The sequence below is a fragment of the Choloepus didactylus genome, chromosome 24 (genome assembly GCF_015220235.1).
Source record: "Choloepus didactylus isolate mChoDid1 chromosome 24, mChoDid1.pri, whole genome shotgun sequence".
Taxonomy (NCBI): domain Eukaryota; kingdom Metazoa; phylum Chordata; class Mammalia; order Pilosa; family Megalonychidae; genus Choloepus; species Choloepus didactylus.
Genome location: NC_051330.1, coordinates 3,257,033 through 3,279,883, shown reverse-complemented (window position 1 = coordinate 3,279,883; position 22,851 = coordinate 3,257,033). Strand labels below are relative to the sequence as shown.

Below are 22,851 nucleotides of genomic sequence, written 5' to 3'. Positions count from 1 at the left end.
CAAAACTAATTGGAAATGTTGGAATTGAAACATATAATTTCTTAAGTGAAGAAAAATAAACTTATATAGATACACTCTAGTCTGGAAATAGTAGCAAAAAACAATTGATAAATTCAAAGATTCTTCGGAATTAGGCTTTAATTCAGATTGTGACACAGAAGGACAAGTAGATAGAGTATAGTTGGGTCATGGAGAACCAATTTGGAACTTTCAACATATATTTAATAAAAATTCCAGAAGGATGGGCTAGATCATTTAATCTGTGGTGGTTGAGAATTTTTCAGAAGAGAAGAATATTCAGATGAAAAGTGGACCATAAATATGGAAAAGGTTTAAGAAAAATAAGCCCACATCTGGAGACTTCATACTGAGAATGGAGAGCATGGAGTATTCCCTCTTTATCTTCAAAGCCATCAGGGGGAACGGACAGTTGATCCATGAAGTGGAGGCAGACTGGCAGCAGTTTTCTTCATCATGAGAAAGCCAGTGGAGTGACAGTTTCAAAGTCCTGAAAGTAACCGTCAGTCTAGGGTTTCATACCCAACCAGCAATCTCGTAACAGTGACGGCACAGTGACAACACTCTCAGGCATTCAAAGTCTAAGCAAGTTTACAACCCATGGGCTCTGACTACTGAGTTATTAAGAATTTAATTCAGCAGGAAAAACAATTAGCCAGTGTGAAGGTGTGGGATTCAAATAGTACCAATATGAATGGAAATTGAAAGACATGATCATAAATTAACTACTGACTGAAAAAAATAGCTTTATGTCATAAGCATGAAACCAAAATTCCAGCCAACAATATATTCCTTAATAACAGCAATAATTTTTTTTCTAATTTTTTTAATCAAGAAAAGATGCTGGATTTTCTCAAATGCCTTTCTGTGCCGATTGAGATGATCATGTGTTTTTTGTTTTTTTCTCTTCCTTTTGTAAGTATGTTCTAGTACATTATTTGATTTTTGTATATTGAACAGCTCTTACATGCATGGGACAAAACTCAGTAGATCATGGTGCACAATTCTTTTAATGTGCTGTTATATTTTATTTGCAAATATTTGGTCAAGGATCTTTTCATCTATATTCACAAGACAAATTGGTTAGCAATATTCTTTTCTTGTGCTTTCCTTATCTGGCTTAATATTAGTGTGAGGCTGGTCTCATAGGATGAGTTAGGTAGTGTTCCCTACTCTTCAATTTTTTGGAGGAGTTTTGCAAGATTTGTATTAATTCTACTTGGAATGATTGGTAAAATTCACCTGTGAAGCTATATAGCCTGGGGCTTTTCTTTGACAGGAGGTTTTTAATGACTGATTCAATCTCTGTTTTTGGATTGGTTTGTTGAGAGTTTCTATTTCATGTCAAGTAACTGTATGTTGTTCATGTGTTTCTTGGAGTTGGTCAATTTCATCTAAGTTGTCTAGTTTGTTTGCATACAGTTGTCCATAGTATCTATCCTCTTACGACTTTTTTTATTCCTTTGTGGTCTGTGGTAATGAACCCATTTGGAAAATCTGCAACTATATGATAGATAAATAACTCTTTCTTAAACAATTATGGTTCAAAGAAGAAATTGCAAGGGAAATCAGTAAATATCTTGAGACAAATGTAAATGAGATCATAGCATATCAAAACTTAGGGGTTGCAGCAAAGGCAGAACTATGATGGAAATTTATGGCATTAAACACATTAAAAAAGAAGACAGAGGGGATGACATCACCAACATGGCAACATAAGATATCTACTGAAAACCTTTCCCCAGAGACTTAAGGGAAAATAGTTCATATCTTACTTGTTCAGAAATCTGGAGGAATGTAAAGACTGGAGAAGGATCTGACAAATGTTGAATTGAAGAAAAAGAAAAATATCAGGTGGGAAACTTCTGACCTGGGCTGATCCTCGTTCCCTCCCTACCCTTGGTCTCTTGCAGGTTGGGAAGTGCCCAGAGACAGTAGTCAGAATCCCTCTCACCTCAGACTATAAAAACATTCACAGCAGGAAGAAGAAACCCCACAAATATCCAGACACAGAGAACCAAATATGCAGAGATCCAAGGCATGCAAAAGCCATGGAGAAGTGCAGAATACAAAAGGATCCAAAGAAGGAGCTTCTGAAATAGAGGATTAGGGAAGGAATGGAAGAACCTACTTCTTTCTCCAAAGCAGAGTAGCCAGGTTGATATTGTCCAAATCAACTGTTTGGGGACCTGGGGAGTAGGGGAGGACATTTCAATGACCAGGTCAATTTGGGATGAATAGAATGACAAAATGTGGACAGAGACTATAACTCTGGCCACAGCTCCTTGTACCCATCCCCGACCCTTGAAGGAAGCAGGAGTGAGCATCCTGATTCTTGCCTGACGGATGGCTGCAGACTGGGGTAGCTGGGAGAGCCCTCGACCCTAAGTAAAAAGGGGTCACAACCCATCACTGAGCCTGTTATTAGTTGGCAAAGTGAGAAAATGGGATCTCTGCAATTTCCACCCCACCCAGTCAGATGCTGCTGGGATCCAAAGCCCACCATCTGCTGGGCAGGGCAGAAAGTGCAGCAAAATAGGAGGGCTTTGGGGAGGCTTTCCAGACCCATCCAAAGCCCATTGCAGCTGTCTACACCTCCTGAACAGGGATTCCACCCTGTTTGGCTGGGAAATAATGACAATCCAACTGTTAAAGCAGTGCCCTAATACAAACTCAGTTGTCCTGGTTTGCTAATGCTGCCATTATGCAAAATACCAGAAATGGATTGGCTTTTATAAAGGTGGTTTATTTGGTTACACATTTAGAGTTCTAAGGCCATAAAGTGTCCAAACTAAGGCATCAACTAGAGGATATCTTCACTGAAGAAGGGTCAATGGTGTCTGAAACACTTCTGTTAGCTGTGGCTTTCAGTCATTGAGACTCAAAGTCAGTGAGTCATGAAAGATTACTGGGCTAAAAGGAGCAGGAGCACAAGGATGAGTATAGAGGAGATTAGGGAATGCAATGATGTGTTACAATTTACCCCATCCCACCACTCTAATAATCTTTCCACCACGTCTTCTGCATAAGTCTCTGAGCACGGAGAAGGGCAGGTACAGGTTTATAGTCTGTGATACTGAGTAATAAGGCCACAACTACAGTGTAAACAGCAACAAGATAAGCAAATAATCAGCACTGTCAGTGTGCCAATAATATGGCTCTAATGCAAGGGCAGGTTAGTGTGCTAAGAGAAAAAGGAGTCTATAAACTCTAGCTTTTGCATGTGGTTTATAGAATTGTGTATGTGTGCTAAGGTGTTGGTGACATTTGCATGTTCATCAGGAATATAGGAAAAAGTGGTGCCAATCACGACACAGGTACTGCCTTGGACAGGGCCAAGCATATCTAAAGCCATGTGATTTTGCAAAATTACTTTTCTCATTTGTTTAATTTCTCCATTTAAAAGACCTTTCCTATATTTAGTATCTTTAAAAGCATGAATAGTGAAACTAGCTAAAGCTATTACTTGTGTTAGGGCATCTAAAGCTCCAGTACTAGGGAAAACAATACTAGAGGCCATTCCCACCATTGTAGAGAGTGCTTTATACTTGGGCTAAAACAATTTTGTAAGCCAGGATGATTTGGGAGTGCACTGGGCAAAACTTTATGAATGCTTCCTGGCAAAAAAAGATACCTTAAGGTGCACCTGGTGTCCAGTTGTAAGGGAGCTATGGCCAAAAGTGTGTTCCATGTAACTAACAAGCACTTGGGGGAGGCAAGAAGTATGTTGCTTCCTTGACCATTTATTCTGCCACACAATCATGTTTCACTTTTAACGTGGACAGCTAGTTAAATCAGAGACATTACGTCCTCTATACACAAAGGAGTTCTGGTCCATAGGATGCTATATTCAGCAACTATCCAGGTTAAGCTGTCCTAAACATATGTCACAAATGGGCTGGTCTAGTTTAGATGCTCTCTAAAAATAGAAATATCATGTTGAAAAGAGAGAATAGTCAGAATTAGAGAGTTGCCAATTTTGGGGATATGTGTAATTAACAGTCATTATTTAATTACTTCAGTTAATTAAAGACAGTAGGAGAATATTCAATGGGAGCTCAGAGCTACTTGAAGATGGTAAATACCTGCATAATTAACAGTCAGTTCAGTTTTGGAATGCTTCTATGGCTGCAGCTCAATCAAGGAAGATATTAGATAAACTTAAATCAAGCAACAAAAGAAGCCTAGAGGCACAGACATGTTTAGTGACTATCCAAGTAGGAAGGTATTTTCCTGTAACTTTTATCTATAGGGACTAGTATATCTGCTGCTAATGGGTAGGTACTGCTAGGCTTACAGTACCACAAATGCTGTCTCTCCAAAGAAGCTGGTTTTTGTGCTGATTGTGTCCTTTTATGTTCTAACCACATAGTTCTGGCTATTATTTCTCTGATGGATATATTCCTTCACCATTGTGGCAATTGTCAGCCCTCTTGATTATAGAAGGGTGGGTTCCAGGGTTCCACTGGCCTGTTTCATACACCCTCTGACACTACACAACAGAGACAGTCAGAAGGCCGTGTTCACTGACGAGCTAAGGAGATGGAGCCCTTTAGGGCAGGCAGAGTTACATGCAGGTGTAGTAATAAGGTGTTCCCATCCACCTTTGGGACACAGCCAGAATGTTTGTGGCTGATACTTTTATATTTTGGGAGCCCGTGGAAATTGGCTGTGCCAATAACTCAAAGAGGGAGACATCGTATGTGGCCTCTGGAGCCTGGCTTATATATGTAAGCATTTCCATTAAAACAGAGGTCGAATCTTTTCTACATTTCTAGTAGGGTTATGTTAGATAACAGATAGAAGATAGTTTGCATGCTAGTTTTGATTTTTGTTTAAAGAAGCTTAATGAAGAAGTTCTGACCTCTGGATGTCCCCAAGCACTTTGCAAAAGCATTGGAGTAAAACAATGTGACTAATAAGGAAATTTGGTTGTTGTTGTGACATATAGTTTCTTTAGAATAATTTAAACCCTGATTAGCAGTACTATACTGCTGTCTAATATTATGCAGATCAGTGACTAATAGCAGGTTAGAAAATCTTTTTAAATTTCTCTAACACTTTCTAAACATTTCTTATGAAACTTATTACACACTACAAGAACTAGACTATTTTTTAGCACTTTTACAAGGTGAAAGAATAAATCCTTCGCTACTGTTTGGAATAAAAACATATCCTTTATGGTTTGACCTTGAGTAAACAAAATGTTGAAGGTTGTCAGACTTGAAACAATGTTTCATTCCTTTTTTAACAACAGTTAAGGAAAAGTCTTAGGTCTTTTTAAAGTGAGAAGACTTGATTTTCTCAATCAACACAGGGCATGAGAAAAGTCAACAAGAAGTACATGGTGATGTCTGTAGCAGTTAAGCCATCTGGTTTCTCCTTCTCATATTAAAGGATCAGGACACCCCAGGGTCACTCCTGCAGGTTCCCTACCCTTAGCTCATGCTCTGAGTCCAGGGGACAAGGGAATACGAAGGAGCTGTGACTTCTGTCCCATCTTCAGTTTCATTTACCTAAGATTTGATTTGAGGAGGGCATAGGGGCTGGGATAAATGGGCTAGTTTTAAAGTGTTCGGCTGGGCCTGCACAGGAAGTCAGGTGTAGGGAGGGGAGAAGAAAGGCAGAAAGGGTTTTTTTTAGCAGGGCTTCAAGAGACAGAGAGAAGGAACCAACTAGCAGAGCAGGAGGGAGAAAGCTAAAGCAGCCACTGAAAGCACACATCTTACTTGCAGTTTCCTGAACGAGATCATGGTTTTGCTTATTTTTTAGATTCTTCATTGTTTCCTTTCAATAGTTTCTGGTAGACATTTGTTAATAGCATCCTATTTAGCAAACTTAATTTTAAATTTTGGGCAAGTTTCTCCTTGAGATAATTAAGCCTGACATGATCAAAACACTCCCAGTGCAGCTGTGCAAATTTAGGTTCATCGGAGGTTAGTGCAGATCATTTACTAGGATAGTTGCAACTGTGGACATTCAACTTCTTATACAAATAATAAGCATCTGTTTGTGATCAAGCAAAACAGAGTCAATAAAACAGAGAGCTCTTACTTGACAGTTCAAGGATTTGATCTCAACCACAACAGAGCAGGGTTCAAAGATCTGAGAGCGGCCAGCCAATGTAGCCAGATGATGAACCCAGAAGAGATGGAACTCAGTGGATTCCTGCTGGTACCGCTCTCTTCTCAGAGCTGCTATCCCTGCATCTTCCTGCCATCTGCATGGAATCCCATTCTTCTGACACCAGACTGTTATGCTGGAAACAGACTCTGAAAACCAAAGAACATATGAAGATTTTCTTGAGCAAAATTAGCATGTGGGTTTAGGAGGCAGTTTATAAAAGGAGGATGTGTGGGGCTGGAGAGGGGCAAGGAAGATGTGAGCTGCAAGGGAAGCGTGGGCTGTGCCAGCTGTGACGGGGAGACAAGTTGGGTGCCTTTGGCTCATAGTCCATTAATTAGCAACCTCAACATTTATGGTTATCTGGTGAAGATGATCAGACTCCATATAAAGAAAATAATTGCATGGAACCTAGAATAGAGAATGAGATCATGTTATTCTACAGAGGTTAATGTGATACCCCAATACATCCCAGAATATTTGGGGCAGAAAGTAACTCTTGAGGGACTGACAACAAATGTGGAAATATTAAACTTCCCCACCTGGGAAATTGCTAATATTCTAGCAAGCATTAGGGGCTCCCAATTTAATAAGTCAAGCCCCATTCTTGGGTCTTGCCCTTATGAAACTTGTTCCTGCAAACGAGAAGCTAAACCTACTTATAATTATGCCTGAGTCTCCCCCAGAGAACCACTTTTGTTACTCAGATGTGGCCTCTCTCTCTCTGCCAACTCTGCAAATAAACTCACCATCATGCCTCCTATTTGGGACATGACTCCTAGCAGTGTTAAGTCTCCCTGGGGATGTGGAACATGACTCCAAGGGATGAGCCTGGCCCTGGCATCATAGGACTGAGAACACCTTCTTGACCAAAAGGGGAAAAAGAAATGAAACCAACTAAAGTTTCAGTGGCTAAGAGATTTCAAATAGAGTTGAAAGTTCATTCTGGAGGTTATTCATATGCATTATAAAGATTTTCCTTTTTAGTCTCTAGTGTATTAGAAAAGCAAGAAGGAAATATCTGAATCTGTTGAACCGTAGTCTAGCAGACTTGATTCTTGACAATGATTGTATAACTATGTAGCTTTTATCCTGGGACCATATGATTGTGAAAACTTCATGACTGACAGTCCCTTTATCCACTGTATGGACAGATAAGTAATAAAATAAAGACAAAAATACATAAATAACATGGGGATAAGGGGTATGGGATGTTTTGTGTGTTCTTTTTTAATTTTTTTCTTTATTTTGAAGTAATGGAAATGTTCTAAAATTGATTGTGGCAATGAATGCAGAAATATATGATGATACTGTGTGCCATTAATTGTATACTTTGGATGGATTATATGGTGTGTGAATATATTTCAATAAAATTGCATTTAAAAAAACACTAGCATAAATGCATCTCTTCTTTACTGGCAATTTTAGCATTTTGGAGAGCAACCTTATCTTATTTGAATAGTTAATTTGTTGAGTAAGTTACTTTGTTACAAATGATCATGTAAGGATAAATTGGCATATAACATGCCAGTTAAAAAACTGATTATAAAAAAATGTTTTAATTAACATAGTCCTTATTAATCAGCCATCAGTACCAGATGCTGATCTATTAACCAGTATCTCTGGTGACCCGAAGAATAGATCCAATGGCCATTCTGAGTTTCAAGGTGAGAAGTACGTGCCAAGGAGCAGATGTTTACAGGCTCACTGCTGGAGAGCAGTTCTCAACCATAATCCACTCTACACAAGGGAGATAACTCTCTCATAGGGCCCCAAAGCCATGATGACATCACCATCAGAGGCCCCTCTGGCTCCTCGCTTCTTTGCCTCCACTCTGTGCTGGGCTGCTCTGAGTTTAAGTTCTCTAGTTTGACTATACTTACATAAATACCTACATAGATGAACCCCTGGAAATAAAGTCTGGTGGAATTGTGTGTGTGTGTAATTGAGTTGTCACAGGTAAGACATTGATATTAAAAAATATTCAAGATTCTATGGAAGACAGTTTTGACTGAGCAATGAGGAAATGGCTGGAAATATACAGCTTTAGTTGTCTAAATCATAATCATGAATTTAATAAGTAAAATCACTTTGAATTCCCACTACCGAAGAAAATTATATATGCTATTATAAGACGATTTTAGAATACATCGGCCTTTTAGAACTGAGGTTTTTCCCAACTGAATCAGAGTATCTTATAGAAATGTTATGGCTAACAACATAGTTTTATAGAAACTGTAACCATGTAGCAATAGGGGTTGAAAATTATTCCCAAATATTTGAAGTATAATACATAGCTCTGCTTTTTCATAATTTTATGTTGCTAAAATGTGTCTGAGATTGCAGTTTTAATTTCTGCTTTTAACATTGAGAGTGGAACAAAATGAAAACATAAACATAAGTTGTATTAATTCTAAGTTCAGCAGGCCCACCAGCCTGTACCCAAAAATGTAAGCCTTCAACAATGGAGAGATTAATTGAATTTTCACTTAATGCAAGTAAAATGGATTATAACTTTGGGTGCAGAATGATTAAGGACTCTTGAAATCTTTAGTTGTACCACTGATTGAAAATGTATACAGATTTAGTTACAAAAGTCTTATTTTTTCCTATACTAATGTGGTTAGTATTTGCTTCTAAAGCATGAAGAGTGTAAAAATCCTGAGTAAACAAAGTAATTTCCATAAAATAAGAAAAAAACATATTAGGTTCACAACTCTGTGTGTAAGGGATATCTTTGCCCTCCATTTGTCTCTTTACTACCTGTTTCTGGGATAGTCAGTGCTTCCAGTAAAGCTTTTAAAAAACTGAAAACAAACAAAACAAAACAAAAGGCTATTTCACCATTCTATCTGCACAGCTGCCTCTGGACGATGGGGAACATGGTGAGATGAGAGATTTCCGTGAGCAGGAGCCCTTTCCACACTTCATTTGCTGTGAAGTGAGTCCTTGATGAGAAGCACTGCTGTGTGGAATACCACAATGGTGGATAAGGCATTCTGTAAGTCCACGGATGGTAGTTTTGGTGGAAGCATGGCATGTAGGGAAGGCAAGCTCATATCTGCAGTGTGTGTCTATTCTAGTGAGAACAAGCCACTGCCATTTCCATGATGGAAGTTGTCCAATGTAATCCACCTGCCACCAGGTAGCAGGCTGATCACCTCGGGGAATGGTGCCATATCAGGGACTGAGTGTGGGTCTCTGCTGTTGGCAGATTGGGAAATCAGCCATGGCTATGCTTGTCTCCTCCCTGAAATCAGTAGGATTGGCCTCAGTCTGGAAGAGAATATGAATAGGAAACAATGTCCCCAGGCTACAAAATCAGGGTAGCTCTGGCAAGCACCAGTGACAGTAGCATGTAAGTAAGAGTCAGTTTATCACCCACATATTACTGTCTACTTTGGTTTGAGTTTGTTGGACTTTGAGCCCTGGAAAACATCAGAGGGGAGTTCTCTTCATTAATTACAACATCCTAAATATAAAATCTACCAACAGCTTTCTATCAACTTCTAGAATCAGAGATATATGGAAAACAATTTGAGTTAGACTCCATCTCTCACTCCAACCATGGAGATCCCATTTTCATGATGCAGTTTAATCTACATTTGAAGGTAGAGAAAGTTCCCCTGTGAGTGACTGGGAATTTGAAATCCAGGGCATAGTTTTTTTGGAGTTGCCACATTTATATTCCTCCAAACAAATAGTTATAATATATTGTGGTGAGGATTGGGTGTCGGTGTGTCAAAGAAAGGGGGAGATGGAAGGAGAGAGTGAGACAGGGAGAAAAGAGGAGGAGAGCACTTCCTTTACAGCGCATGTTGGCTGCATCTCCCTTCAATGTATTTTTTTCCAATGCATCTTCCTACCTTCCTTGTTTGCATAGTTTTTTCATAACTAGTTACATACATCCTGGGAAGCCTTCTCTAAAACTTTCTCAGGAAAATCTCATGTGTTCCTGGAAATGCAGATCTCCTTGCCACAGATGGCCAGCAGCCCACTAGGAGGTTACTGAGTTCCTAACATCTGGAGAGTCCCCTCATCTTCTCCAAGTACTTGACTGGTGACAGTGGTGTGGGGTCAGACACAGCCCAGAGTCCTGAGTCTAAGAAAAGCTCTCAGATTCCATCTGCTGATACAGTGCTGTTTGTTTGCTAGAACAAATAAAAATATAAATAGGACATATGCTGTTTGAGATGATCACCCTTCTTAATACACAATGCTACTCAATGTATGCCCAGCATCCTTAGGATCATTTTGTTAGTAGTTACTTTATAAGTGGTTTCTTCCTACTAGACTTCAAGGTAAATGACAGCAGCTGGAGTGTGCACTTTATTTCCCTCTGAGTGTCCATCACTTAAAGGCTGCCTAGCACATAGCACATAGAATTTTCCAATAAACACTTGTTGCTGAATCAAAAATATCTAAACTTGGTTCTGAGTTCTCCTTCCTGGTTTTTGGTGAGTGGACTTAACTCTTTGGAAATTTCAACTATGCAGCTAAGTCGACTGAAGTGGAGATAAACATAACCACCTGGCAGGGGTGCTGGGAGACATAAGTACACCGATGGGTGTGAGGGAGCCTGGCATGATCACAGTTCTTCCCAGCTTCATGGTTCACCAATACTGGCTTCCCTCTCCATTATTCCTGTCTCCTCACTTTCACACCCCAAATTTTCTATTCCATTGTCAAACTCTCCCTCAGAGTCTATACAATAGTAGCAAGGTCTGAGGGAAATAAATCTACAGCTGTCAAGAAATAGGATTATAAGTCATAGGAGCTAGAGTTGGGGTGGATCCAAGGTGAGACTACAAGTGGCATTTGCACAGGACCCAGTAACCTGTTGTGTGAAATATAGTTTAGGTTGTTGATGGAGGCAGGGGCCAGCAGAAGATGGTCTTTTTGGGGCCACAGAGGATGTCCAAACCTTGTTACTAAGTTGTTTCTCTATGCTTTTCTCACTTACCATGGCTTACATTTCAGACAGCTGACCTGTCATCTCAGGAATTTCAAAATTTCTCTTCTTGGAATTGACTGAGTTGTTGGGAGGAGGAGTAAAGGCCAATTTTCACTTTTCAATTCTTGAAACACAGTAAATTCTGAGATGTGTCTAATTCTTCATTCCTCCAAGGTTTTTCCAGCTTCACATCAAGTGGTGAAACAGGAGTCAGGGGAGTTTTGAGTCCTGTCCAGCTGCCTTACATTCATTGATTAATGGAGCTAAACTGCACGATCTTTTCATTCTCTTTCTCCCTTACATCAGTTAACTGGATTTATATTTTAGTGGAAGGGACAGGACCCCAGCAGAGGAAGATTCCTGTCCCTTTAACTATAGTGAGCATGTCAACCAGATCTAGGATTTTCTGATGATCCACCACATCTCTGACCTGAATGATATCTTTTCTCTGAGAGACATATTTGGGAATGTTGGCTGGTGAGCAGGGGCTCTCAGTTTGGAAGCCAGGGTACCTTAGTAACTCAGTGTCACAATTGCTGATTAATCATTCCTGCTAATCCTTCAAGTTAATGAAGAACAAAGGTAAATATTTGGATGTCATTTGCAAGGTGAAATTCATCCATTGTATTGCCTTCCTTTCACTGCTCTCCCTAGAATAACTGAAGGCATATGTATGAGAATTTATGTTATGAATTATCACTAGAGATATAGCAGGTTAAAGAACAGAGGAAAATCAGCCTTTAGATGGGGGTTTTATATCAAGTTGCCTAGAAAAATATGAAACTCTAGCACCTACTGCTATATTTACTATTTGCAATGGCAGTAGGAGCTAGAGATTCATATTTTTTTTCAACCTTATTTTTGTCTCCCCTATTGTCTTCGGGTTATTTTGGGCTCCTAAAATAGGGTATTCATCTTGCATCTCTTTTATACTGAATCCATTTTGACCACCCTGGAGTTCTTTGCTGTGGTGTGTAAACTGAGGTGGGGGAAGGGGAGGAGTCTATAATCTTCTGATTAAATCTTAGGCTTTTGTTGAGTCTGGATCCTCTCATGAGTTTCTCAGCTGTTCCCCCTCACCTTAGGTGAGACATGAAGGCTAGAAGAGGCTCAAGTAGGAGGAATTCCTTTCTCCCAAGTGGCAGGAGTCTCTGGTAGTCTTTTGTCCTGGGGAGTCAGCCCTCTTAGGGAGAATGTTCTGGGCGTAGCTTGCAATGGTTGCTTTCCATCCCCCTACCAGAACCATGAAGGATCATTTTTGGATCTTCATTATGAGCTTGGGTTGGGGTTCCTGGAGCTAAGACCCGTGAAAGTGCAGGAGAGGGGGGCTAAGATTGCTGCTTGTAGGAATTTCTCACTTTCATGTTCCCATGTTCTCATGATCACACTCAGTCTCCCAGCCTCTGGAATTTCATCCAAATTGCTGTTTCAGTGTTGCTGCCTGTTGGTTGCTCCAGCATGTTCTGCTCCACATAAGGAGAACTCAGCTGTGTTTCTCTGCACTCATGCATCCCTGCAGAGGTTGTTTGCCCTGCCACCTCAGTTTTCTGTTGAGTCAGCAAAGATCATTGATTTCAGTTTGTTCAGCTTTTTTCTTTTTGTGAGGATGAGAGTGATGACTTTCATGCTCTTTATATGTTGGAGCTGGAACTGGACCTCCTCGATTGCAGTTTTGCACACCTTATACATTTCTACAGGCAGTGTTCTATTCTTGATACAAAAAACTCCATTTCTATTGTGTAGTGCTGTAATAAGTCTTGTTATCCTGCAGAGCAAATTCTCCCATGTTGGTTTTCTTCTAGAATGGTGTCTTTGCAATTATTGGCACTTCTTTTTTTCACATTCCTTCAAAAATAAACTTGACAATTTCTCAACATGCATAGACATTAAATTTATACATATGGACATACAAAAGGATGCACATAAATGAACACACAGATACTCACATATGATTGTGAAATGCTCAAAACCAGTTAGCTATTCTTTAACACATTAGTAACAACTGCTTCTCCTTTTGAGCTTGTTTTGCAGGCCAATGTAAAGCAAGCATGCACAGAAACAAGGAATGCATCCTTAGATAATCTCTGACACCCCAGGAAAATCCAAAAGGAGAGTCTTCCAACAAGGAAAATCTGGCCAAACGCCAGCCTCATCACTATGTGAGCAAATCTGTGCCCAGCCAGTCAAACCACAGCAATGCCCACCTTCCATTCCTATAAAATCCCTCTTATTCCTCAAGTCTAGGAGAGAGATTTGAGCCCTGTCTCCTGTCTTCTTGCTGGTAAAACTCACAATCAAGCTCTTTCTTAATTCAAAATCTCAGTGTCAAACAATTGGTTTCTCTGTGCATCGGGCAGTGAGCTCAGAAACAACCACAGATATGGTAGTCTTTAAATTGGGTTTTTGTTTTATCTATATATCCAACATAGAAAAATTCACAATTTGACAATACTAAAATTTTCAGTCCATGTCCTGGTATATCTCCCATATATTTGGTTATCCTTCAGTTTGTTCAATGATTATTTCTCCTTTTTTTTTTTTTTTTTGGTGTGTATATTGCATTTTTTCTAAAAACACACTAATATAATTAATACTTTGATATTTTAAAGGCTATTTACTTTTAAAAGTTTCATTCTTCAGGTCTCTTATTTTTACTGTTATATGTGAATTCACTTGATTTATTTTAAGGATTGAATTTTTACCTGGCAACATTGTTTAACTCTCTTATTTTTAATTTGTCTTGGAAGTTTTTTCTATGTATTCAGGTATAACATCTAGAATATTATTGCTTTCATTCTTCATTGAGAATTCTTGTTTTTCATTCATTTCCCTATCTTACTTAATGGGTATATATCTCCTGTAAAACATTGAATATAAGTGTAGATAGCAGCAATCCTTGTCTTATTCAACACCTCCAAAATAAAAATTTTTATTATTTGGCACTAAGTAGAATATCAGTAGTATTTTTTGATCAATATATATGATGCAGTTAAGATTTCTATTTGGCCAAAAATATAATTTTGAAATCTTAATATGATGTTGACTTTAATCAAAGTATTTTTTTCTTCTATTGAAATGGTGTGTTTCCCATTGAATCTCATAATATATTGATTTGCATTCATTATTACAATCAGCAGATCACAAATCTAGAATTTGCTGAGGATGAAATCAAAGACCTTTATCTTTTGCTCAATATTTCTCTGGTTCTCCACATCTACAGTGCCTACCACAGTGAGAGAAAGACCCCCAAGAGCTCCCTGGAGAGAGACAGACTCTCCCCTGTCACAGCTAGTGAAGACAGGCTGAGTTGGTGATTCCATTGGATGTGTCACAACCACACTGGGTCTATATAGGGACTTGAGTTCTGTAAGTTCCCACAGGCAATGGCAGCTTATTGTTTCCTTTTTTCCTCTCTGCAGGGCATCACTCCTGTAAAAGATTTTTTTAAGTAGAAAAAACATTGTAAAGCTGATACATTTTTGAAATTGCACATGCAAAACAGGTTCATGTCCAATATTCTCTACAAAATTATAGTAAATATGGTGTTAATATGGCATTCAATGGCAGTTCATATGAGTTTTCCAGGTTGCAAAAATTAATCTTATATGTAGAATGACCAAATTATTGGAAATTGTAACCTGATTGGAAATATATAAAATTCCCAAACACACAAACTTGCCCTTCCTCATCTCCTTGAATTACTAGGATGCATATTTCAGATCACAAGTGAAGGAGACACTTTTCTCTTTGTATTTACCTGAGAATGACTTGAGGAGGTATCTGTATGTCATGATTTTATATCACCATCTGGACTCCAACTCTCTAAAGACATGAAAATTATGGGTTATATGAACTGGAACAATTAGTTTGAACTGTCTGGACTTTAGTATTTCATGTAACTTGTGAAATGGGGATAATAAGGCCGATTTTGAAAAGTTGTTGTTAGACTAAGAGATGTTTGCAAAAGAAAGTTTTACTAAGAGAGGGCAATACAAATATATGTGAGATCTGGGATTGATTAGCTGATGTAATAACCTCGTTTCTGAATCCAAACCAATCATAGCTGTGTTGAACTCCAATGGGTAGGAGGGAGGTGATATTTGCAGAGAGTCATGAGAGATTTCTGAGAGCTGAAAAGTCCTATAATTTTTTTTCTTTTGGGGTTTGAAAACAACTTTATTGAGTTGTGGTTCATATAGGGCCTATTTCTTGACATACATAGTAGTAAAATAGATGTTTGTAAATAAGTTAAAATGCACTTTTAGATTTTATGCACATTTTTGTATATTCTATTTCCTAATAAGAAAGAAATTTATATTTTCTTTTTACAGAAAGAGCTATGAATGACTGATCTAGAACCATTGCTGATCATTTGTTAAGTGTGAAAATCAAGGTGTAAGACCTGTAGAGAAAGCTCCCATGTGGAAAACATGGAAAGAGATTGTGCAAACTTGCTCATATGTCCATAAAATATTCTTGGCAGGATAACATGGTCCCCTTCGTGAGGGGAACTGTGTGTACAGATGTGTTGGGGGGATGACATATTTTTGAATGTTCTTTTATAGCTCCTGAATTGTGAACCATGTAGTGGATGTTCTATTTAATGAATAGTTAATGGAGATTTTTTAAAGGCTTTAGGGACAAGGATTCACTTCCACAGAGGCTAGTCTGAGGAGCATTTTTATGGGAGGAAGCCCCGAGAGGCACCTGCCCAGGGCTCAGGCCTGTGTCTTTGTCCCCTGGCTCAGCTGCTCCTGGCCTGGAGCTGGAGCCTGGGCTGGGATCACTCCTGGGCCCCCTCCCTCCCCTCACTTATTATGCTAAAGCTTGGGCAGCTCACAGCCAAGTTCGTGGCGCCTTTCACTTTTGATTCCTGGAAATGGCTGAATTGCTGAGAAGAGGAAGAAGTGGAATTGGGGTTTCACCCTTTGACCTTGGAAACACAGGGCTCTGAATGTGCTGACTGCTTTCTTCTCCCCTGCTGATTACTTTCCTGTGAGGGTGGTGCGTGGCTGGAGGATTTGAGTCCTGCCAGCTCCTCACAGGCCGTTCAGCCATTCAGAGTGACAGTCAGCTCCTCTCTCTCCGGCGACCACGGGGGACCTGGATTTCACTGACAACCACAAGTCTGAGGCAGAGGAGTTCTCTGTGCTGTGGCTGCAGAGAGCATGACACCAGCCTCAGCATTTTCTGCTCTTTCAAGGGGAACTCTCAGACCTTATCTCTGACACCAAACATCTCTTTTCTCTCAGGATCTGGTGAGTGAGAAAACACTATGGATTGAATATAGGCCTAAAATTGGTAGAAAAGCACTGAAAGCCAGAGTGTAAGCGAGCCCAGATGGCTATTTCAGATCAGAGAACTTGAAAGACTGAGGGACAGGATGGGTGAAGGACAGGATGACTGAAGGGAAGTTATAAACCATTCAGAGATTTCTTTTTCCTGTTCTATTTGTTAACTTTCATAGTTTCTATCAAATTAATCCATCTAGGTGTTCAAATTTTTTTGTACACATTTTTAATAATATTATTTTATGGATTTAAAAATGCATAATAAAATTTTAAACTCTATTTTAACCTACATCTTATCTCATTTTCTGTCTATATTATTTATGCCAACTTCCTTGTTCTCTCCTTAATATTATGTGAACTCTGTTCATGCTGTGAATCATTACAAATAACCATGCTTTGATATTTGTTATTCATCATGATTAAGATCATTCATTCCTTTCCTTTTTTGTTCATTTATTTATCTGTCTATATTCATTCATTTTACATTTTATTCTTTCCTTTTTCTTCAGGTTTCAACTACTGCACATTTTCTGGTTCACTTAGTTGAATGTTTATTCTCTCACTCTGTGTCTCTTTCTTACTCCCCCTCCCTCATTTAAAATATCTTGAAGTGTAGCTTACATACAAAAATCACACTACCCTCTTTTGTACAGTAACACACATATCACCCTGGGTTTGCAATCTTGGAACCAGTGCCCAGAAGATGGAAGATAATGTGACCAAAACCAAAGCAGCCCCTCACACTGATTTCTTCTTTCAATCCCCAAGGGTGGCCTCAATTCCAACACACAACCAGAATAATTTTAGCTGGCTTTGAATTTTTATATAAATGGAATCATAAAGCATGCATCCTTTCATTTACAGCACCCTTTGCTCAATATTATGTCTATGAGTTTCATCCATTTTTGGAGTGGGTTTATTTTTCCTATTGCTCAGATTATTCCATATACAAACATTCCAGAAAATATTTAGCCATTATAATGTTGATGACTTTTGGCTTTCCTCCACCTTTGACCTAGGACAAATGCTCCTATTTTGAACATTCCTGGGTATGATTTTTGATGAACATATGCACCCATTTCTGTTGGTGGCAATTGCTGGACCATAGCATATGTGTACATTCAGTTCAGTACAAACTCAGACAGTTTTCCAAAGGATGGACCAATTTACACTTCCCCCAGTAGCACATAAAATATTCAGTTGCTCCACATTCTTGCCAATACTTGTAATGTTTTCTCTTTTACATATGGGCTATTTCAGTGCTTGTGTAGTAATGGCATATTATGATTTTAATTTTGCATTTTACTGTTGATAGTGAATTTGGGCACCTATCATACGTGTTTTGGATGCTTAGACATGATTTTTTATGTGGTAAAATATCTGTTTAAGACACCTCCATGGATGCACTTTTTTATTGTGCTGTCTCTTTTTTCTTACTTGTAAGAATTCTGTATACATTCTGAATGTTTTCTGGGGGTTCAGTATACAGGTCTTGCACATCATTCATTACATATATCTGGGTATCAGATTTTCCGAGTGCCCTGTCTAAAGGTATATCCTTCAGTGATGAGAGCATCCTAGGGCTCCAAAAACCTCAGTTCAATTGACATCCAGGGGAAGTACCAAGGGACATTCTCTTCAGGGCAGCTTCTGACAAACCCATCACCCCTCACCCTCATCCCAGGCTGTGCCATCTTACGATCACACTTTCTACAGCAAGCAGGCACCAGAGTTCCTATCTCCCCACCTAATCTCTAGACACCTTAATATAAAGGCTGGTGCTAGGCGATGGGCAGGGCATCAGGACAGCTACTGACTTGCAGGAGGTCCCATGTGGACAGTGCAGCTTTATTTTTTTTCCTTAGTATTTGTGTGGTACTAGTATGGTGTTCCTACTTAGTATAGTCCCTGGTATACAATAGGCAGATGTTTCCCCTATACCACTCTGTTGTTAACTCTCTGTACTCATGCCATACCTTAGAACTATAGCATGCAAGCATCTATTTGTGGTGCATTATTGTTTAGAACATGGGAATACATGGAGCCTACTATACTCTGCTGCATGAGGAACACCCAGTTACTTTCTAGGAAAAAAAGAAAACCATATATATATGTGTATATATATACATTTCCTATTCCTGAATGAAGACATAATACATAGAATTTCATCTGAGAAGTAAAGGGCAAACACATCTCTATTTAGCTGCCTCAAATAAAAAACAGGGTCTACTATCTGGGGAGGTTGGAGGCAGTGAAATGGTAAGATGATTTTGTGGGAAGCCTGACACAACATGTGGGAAGGAGTGTGGTATTGAGTGCTGCTTTCTTTAATTTATTTATAAGTTGTGCTCCCTTATTAGATTCTTACCAGCATTATCTTCACAACAATAAAAAATATGTAAAGAAAACTAAAAAACAATAAATAAAGATTCACATGGGCAGGAGTTTGGATAGGATAATCAGGCCTCCAAATTAGTCTTGAAGTATGAAGAAGGTCCTCAAGGAGGAGAGCATTCCAAGATGAGGGAAGAACCTGTCCAAGGGCAAACTATATCCAGGTCGCAAATAGAGAGAATGCCCACTAATGAAAAGAGAAGATGCTTCTATCCATAATGTGGGAAGGTTCAAACCTCATAGCGTCTTCGCATTCTAACCTCTTTGACCATTGCTCTTTCCTCCCCCCTCTAGGTCCTTCTGGTGCTCAAGGACATGGGTCAGTCACGTCCCTCCACCCCTGTTCAATCCAATGCTCACGATTTGACCTCCAGCTTTGAAGACTTTTTTAAGGAATTCAAGATGGAAACCAAAATCCTCTCTGAGGAAACCATCACTTTGATTCAGTCACTTCTGGAGAAAGGAGATGTTCAGAAGGCAATTTCTGTGATCCGTGATGCACTGAAAGAGATTGAGAATGCCTCAGTAAACATTGCTGTGACGGGGGAGTCCGGGTCAGGAAAATCCAGTTTTATCAATGCCCTGAGGGGTGTGGACCACGAAGGAGAAGATGCGGCTGAGATAGGGTACGTAGAGACAACCATGAAGAGAACGCCATACAAACATCCAAAGTTTTCCAATGTGATATTATGGGACTTGCCTGGCATTGGGACCACCAAATTCCCATCACGGACATATCTAAAGGAAATGAAATTTGGTGAATATGACTTCTTTATTATCGTTTCTTCTTCACGCTTCAAAGAGAATGATGCGCAACTTGCCAAAGCAATTAGAAAAATAAAGAAGAATTTCTACTTTGTTCGAACCAAGGTGGATAGCGATTTATACAATCTCAAAATGAGTAAACCACAGACTTTCAATAAGGAAAAAATCCTGCAAGATCTCCAAAATGACTGTCTGGCTCAGCTTCATAAAGTCAATATCATTGATACTCGTGTGTTCTTAGTCTCCAATCTTGATGTGTCTGACTATGATTTCCCAAATTTGGAGACCACCCTTCTGAGGGAGCTCCCAGCTCACAAACGCCACATCTTTGTGCAAAGCCTCCCCTGTGTTACTGAGGCTGCCATAAAGAGGAAGAGGAATTCCTTAAAGCAGAAGATCTGGTTAGAGGAACTGAAGGATGGACGATTGGTCACCAAACCATTTCAAGATTTTAGTCAGTGATGATGTGGAGATGTTGGAGGAGACCTTAACCCTCTATTTGTCTTATTTTGGCTGGACAATGCATCCCTCAAAGATATGGCTGAAGGTTTGAATATTTCACAGAAATACTCAAGGCAAACATTGTCTCCAAATATCTGTCAGTTCAGAAGGATGAGGAGACCTTAGAGGAAACAGTGTTGAAATGTATAGAGAAAATCTTCTCTATCAGTGGTGGCCTCATTGACACTTGTCTCTACTTTAGAAATATTTTCTGTTTTCCAGCTTATTTCCTTGACACTGTGGTAAGGGATGCTCACATTCTCCTTGGAAAAGAAGAGATTTTTGGGGTCTATGGTATCTCTGAGAAGGTCTAACGACTTCTGGATATTGGGTGTAAAAATGGGAAGAGTAAGGCAGCCCTCCCCTGACTCATCATCAGAGTTTTCATGGCACTATTGTAGGGAAAGGTGGAGGAAACCTTCCTGGAAAGTCCTACCTCACCGCCCTCACAGTGGACCACATCCTCCATGACTTTTTAATGCAATTTTATTGAAATATATTCACATATCAGATAATCATCCAAGTAAAATCAATGGTCCACTGTATCATCATACAGTTGTACATCCATCACCCAATTTTTTAATATTTTCATTACTCCACAAAAAATTAAAAGTAAGAATAAAAATAAAAGTAGAAAAGAATACCAAAACATCCTATGTCCATCATCCCCCTATTATTTATTTATTTCCGTCTTTGTTTCTACTCATCTGTCCATACACTGAATAAAGAGTGTCCATCACACCTTAAGAGTTGTTCGATCATCTTCAAGTTGATGATTATTCAGTAATCATCAGGAATCAAGAGTACTGGATCACAGTTCAGCAGTTTCAGATGTTCCCTTCTTATATTCCAGTACACTAAAAACTGCAAACAGATGTCTATATAATGCATAAGAAGAACCTCCAGAATGACCTCTTGACTCTGTTTGAAATCTCTCAGCCACTGAAACTGAGCAATCAGCTCTAAAACATTCTTCTTTGGGGTCCATCTTGGGAAAATGAAAGAAAGGAATCCAAAATTTTGTTCTAAGTGGAGAGGAATATCTATCTGTGAGATAGATACCTAGCAGCTATTGCACATATATTAAAATACTATTGTACACTACTTAGATCCTCAAAAATATTTCTGAGTGAATGGTGGCATGGTGTGATTTTGGCATCCATAGTATTCTTGTGATTGTATGCATTCTGCATTCTGATCATCAATAGGCCACTAAATGCTGAACATAATCCTCCTCATTCTCTTTTATGATTATTTTTCTCTTAATAAATATAAAAGCTAATGAACTGTACTGTGTCACCAGAAATGAAACAGAAACTTTAAGGAAAAACATTAATCTGGGGTACTTTATGAGAAGGGCAAGTGTAGAAGAAAGGAACATAGGCAAGGGGTGTGCATTTTGGAAGCCTACACATTGTTCCATTATTATAGAGGATAATTTATGCCTTAAATTGAGAGGCTAGGAATAAGATAAAAGAATTAGCAATAACAGTGAGCAGAAATATAAGGAAATACATATATTTCTTAAACACAAGAAAGGATCCTCAATCACACATCTAATAAGGGAAATGTAAGTTAGAAATGGAATTTACACTGTTATTCCATTTATCATTTATTATATTCAGGAAGAGTGCAAATATTGATCTTCTGTTGTCAAAGTTGTAAAACATAGTTTCAGTTATATAATGCTGGTGGAAATACAAAATGACACAGCCCATAATGTGGAAAACTAGGCAATATCTAAGAAAATTATACATATGCCTATGCTTTTACCATGTGATCCAAATTTGAAGACTCTATGTCAAAAGAACACAAGAAAAATGACAAAAATGCCTATCCCTGAAACAGTTAATTGCAGAACTAATTGAAATGGGAAAACACGGTAAACAATTAAAATGTTTTTCAATAGAAAGTGGTACATCACCAAATAGGAGACTAGTTAACCATACAAAGGGATGAGGAATATCTTCTATATAACTGTGGAGTGACCAGAAATTATTGTTACATGTAAAACACAAGATGCAGAGAGAAGCATATCATACAATACTCTCACCTAATAAGTTCAGAATATGAATATTTACACATATTCTTACAGAATGACAAAACCATAAGAATAAAATAAAATTAACTATAAGGAAAGTGGGAGAACAGAGGGAATTAGAAGGGGTAAAAGCTAGATTTTGCCTAATTCAACTCAATTTGAAAACATGCAAATGTTTTACATAGCTATATAACTATTAATGAAAAAGATAGCAAAATATCTGGCATAACAAAATAGAGACATTATTTTAGGATTTTAGAATAATATAATTTGAAGGTAAATTTCTGTTAGAATATATCCCAAGGACAAAAACAATTCTAAAGAAACCTTTCATCTTTTTCTGCAGCAATATTAACAATAATAATGATAGTGATTTTGTTTTGCTTTGAATATCATATATTATTCACATTGAGATTATGCAAATAAAGTTATTATGTTAATGCCACTGGATACCAATTCCTTCAGCACAACATATTGATGGTATTTCCCTATATATTTACACACACACATATGTATATATATATATATGACATATATAGATCCATACATCCCAAATTGCCAGGATATACATTCTTCTTTAGTGATCACAGAATGTCATGCAGTATAGATCATATGCTGGGGTACAAACAAGTCTCCATAAATTTTAAAAGATTGAAACTATTCAAAGCACATTCTCTGATCATAATGGAATGCAACTGGAAATCAATAACCACTAAAGATCCAGAACTATCAAAAATATATGGAGATAAAACAACACACTCCTA

At 38.5% G+C, this 22,851-nt stretch overlaps 3 protein-coding genes, 1 long non-coding RNA gene and 1 pseudogene across 4 annotated transcripts in view; 2 read left to right on the top strand and 3 right to left on the bottom strand.

Moving 5' to 3' along the window:
* The window catches only part of LOC119520029 (immunity-related GTPase family M protein 1-like), a 379,546-nt gene that overhangs the window by 71,072 nt on the left and 285,623 nt on the right, over window positions 1-22,851 (bottom strand). The window lies entirely within an intron of this gene.
* The window catches only part of LOC119520038 (immunity-related GTPase family M protein-like), a 215,708-nt gene that overhangs the window by 22,405 nt on the left and 170,452 nt on the right, over window positions 1-22,851 (top strand). The gene's annotated exons all lie outside the window — the stretch shown is intronic.
* Window positions 1-22,851, bottom strand: part of LOC119520025 (T-cell-specific guanine nucleotide triphosphate-binding protein 2-like) — a 212,247-nt gene that overhangs the window by 48,430 nt on the left and 140,966 nt on the right. The window lies entirely within an intron of this gene.
* LOC119520042 lies at window positions 142-13,026 on the bottom strand. Its single transcript, XR_005214123.1, has 3 exons — window positions 12,176-13,026; window positions 6,073-6,290; window positions 142-508 (listed from the first exon to the last, which is right to left on the bottom strand). It is a non-coding gene; the product is annotated as an uncharacterized LOC119520042 (long non-coding RNA).
* On the top strand, window positions 16,020-22,386 carry LOC119520035 (annotated as a pseudogene).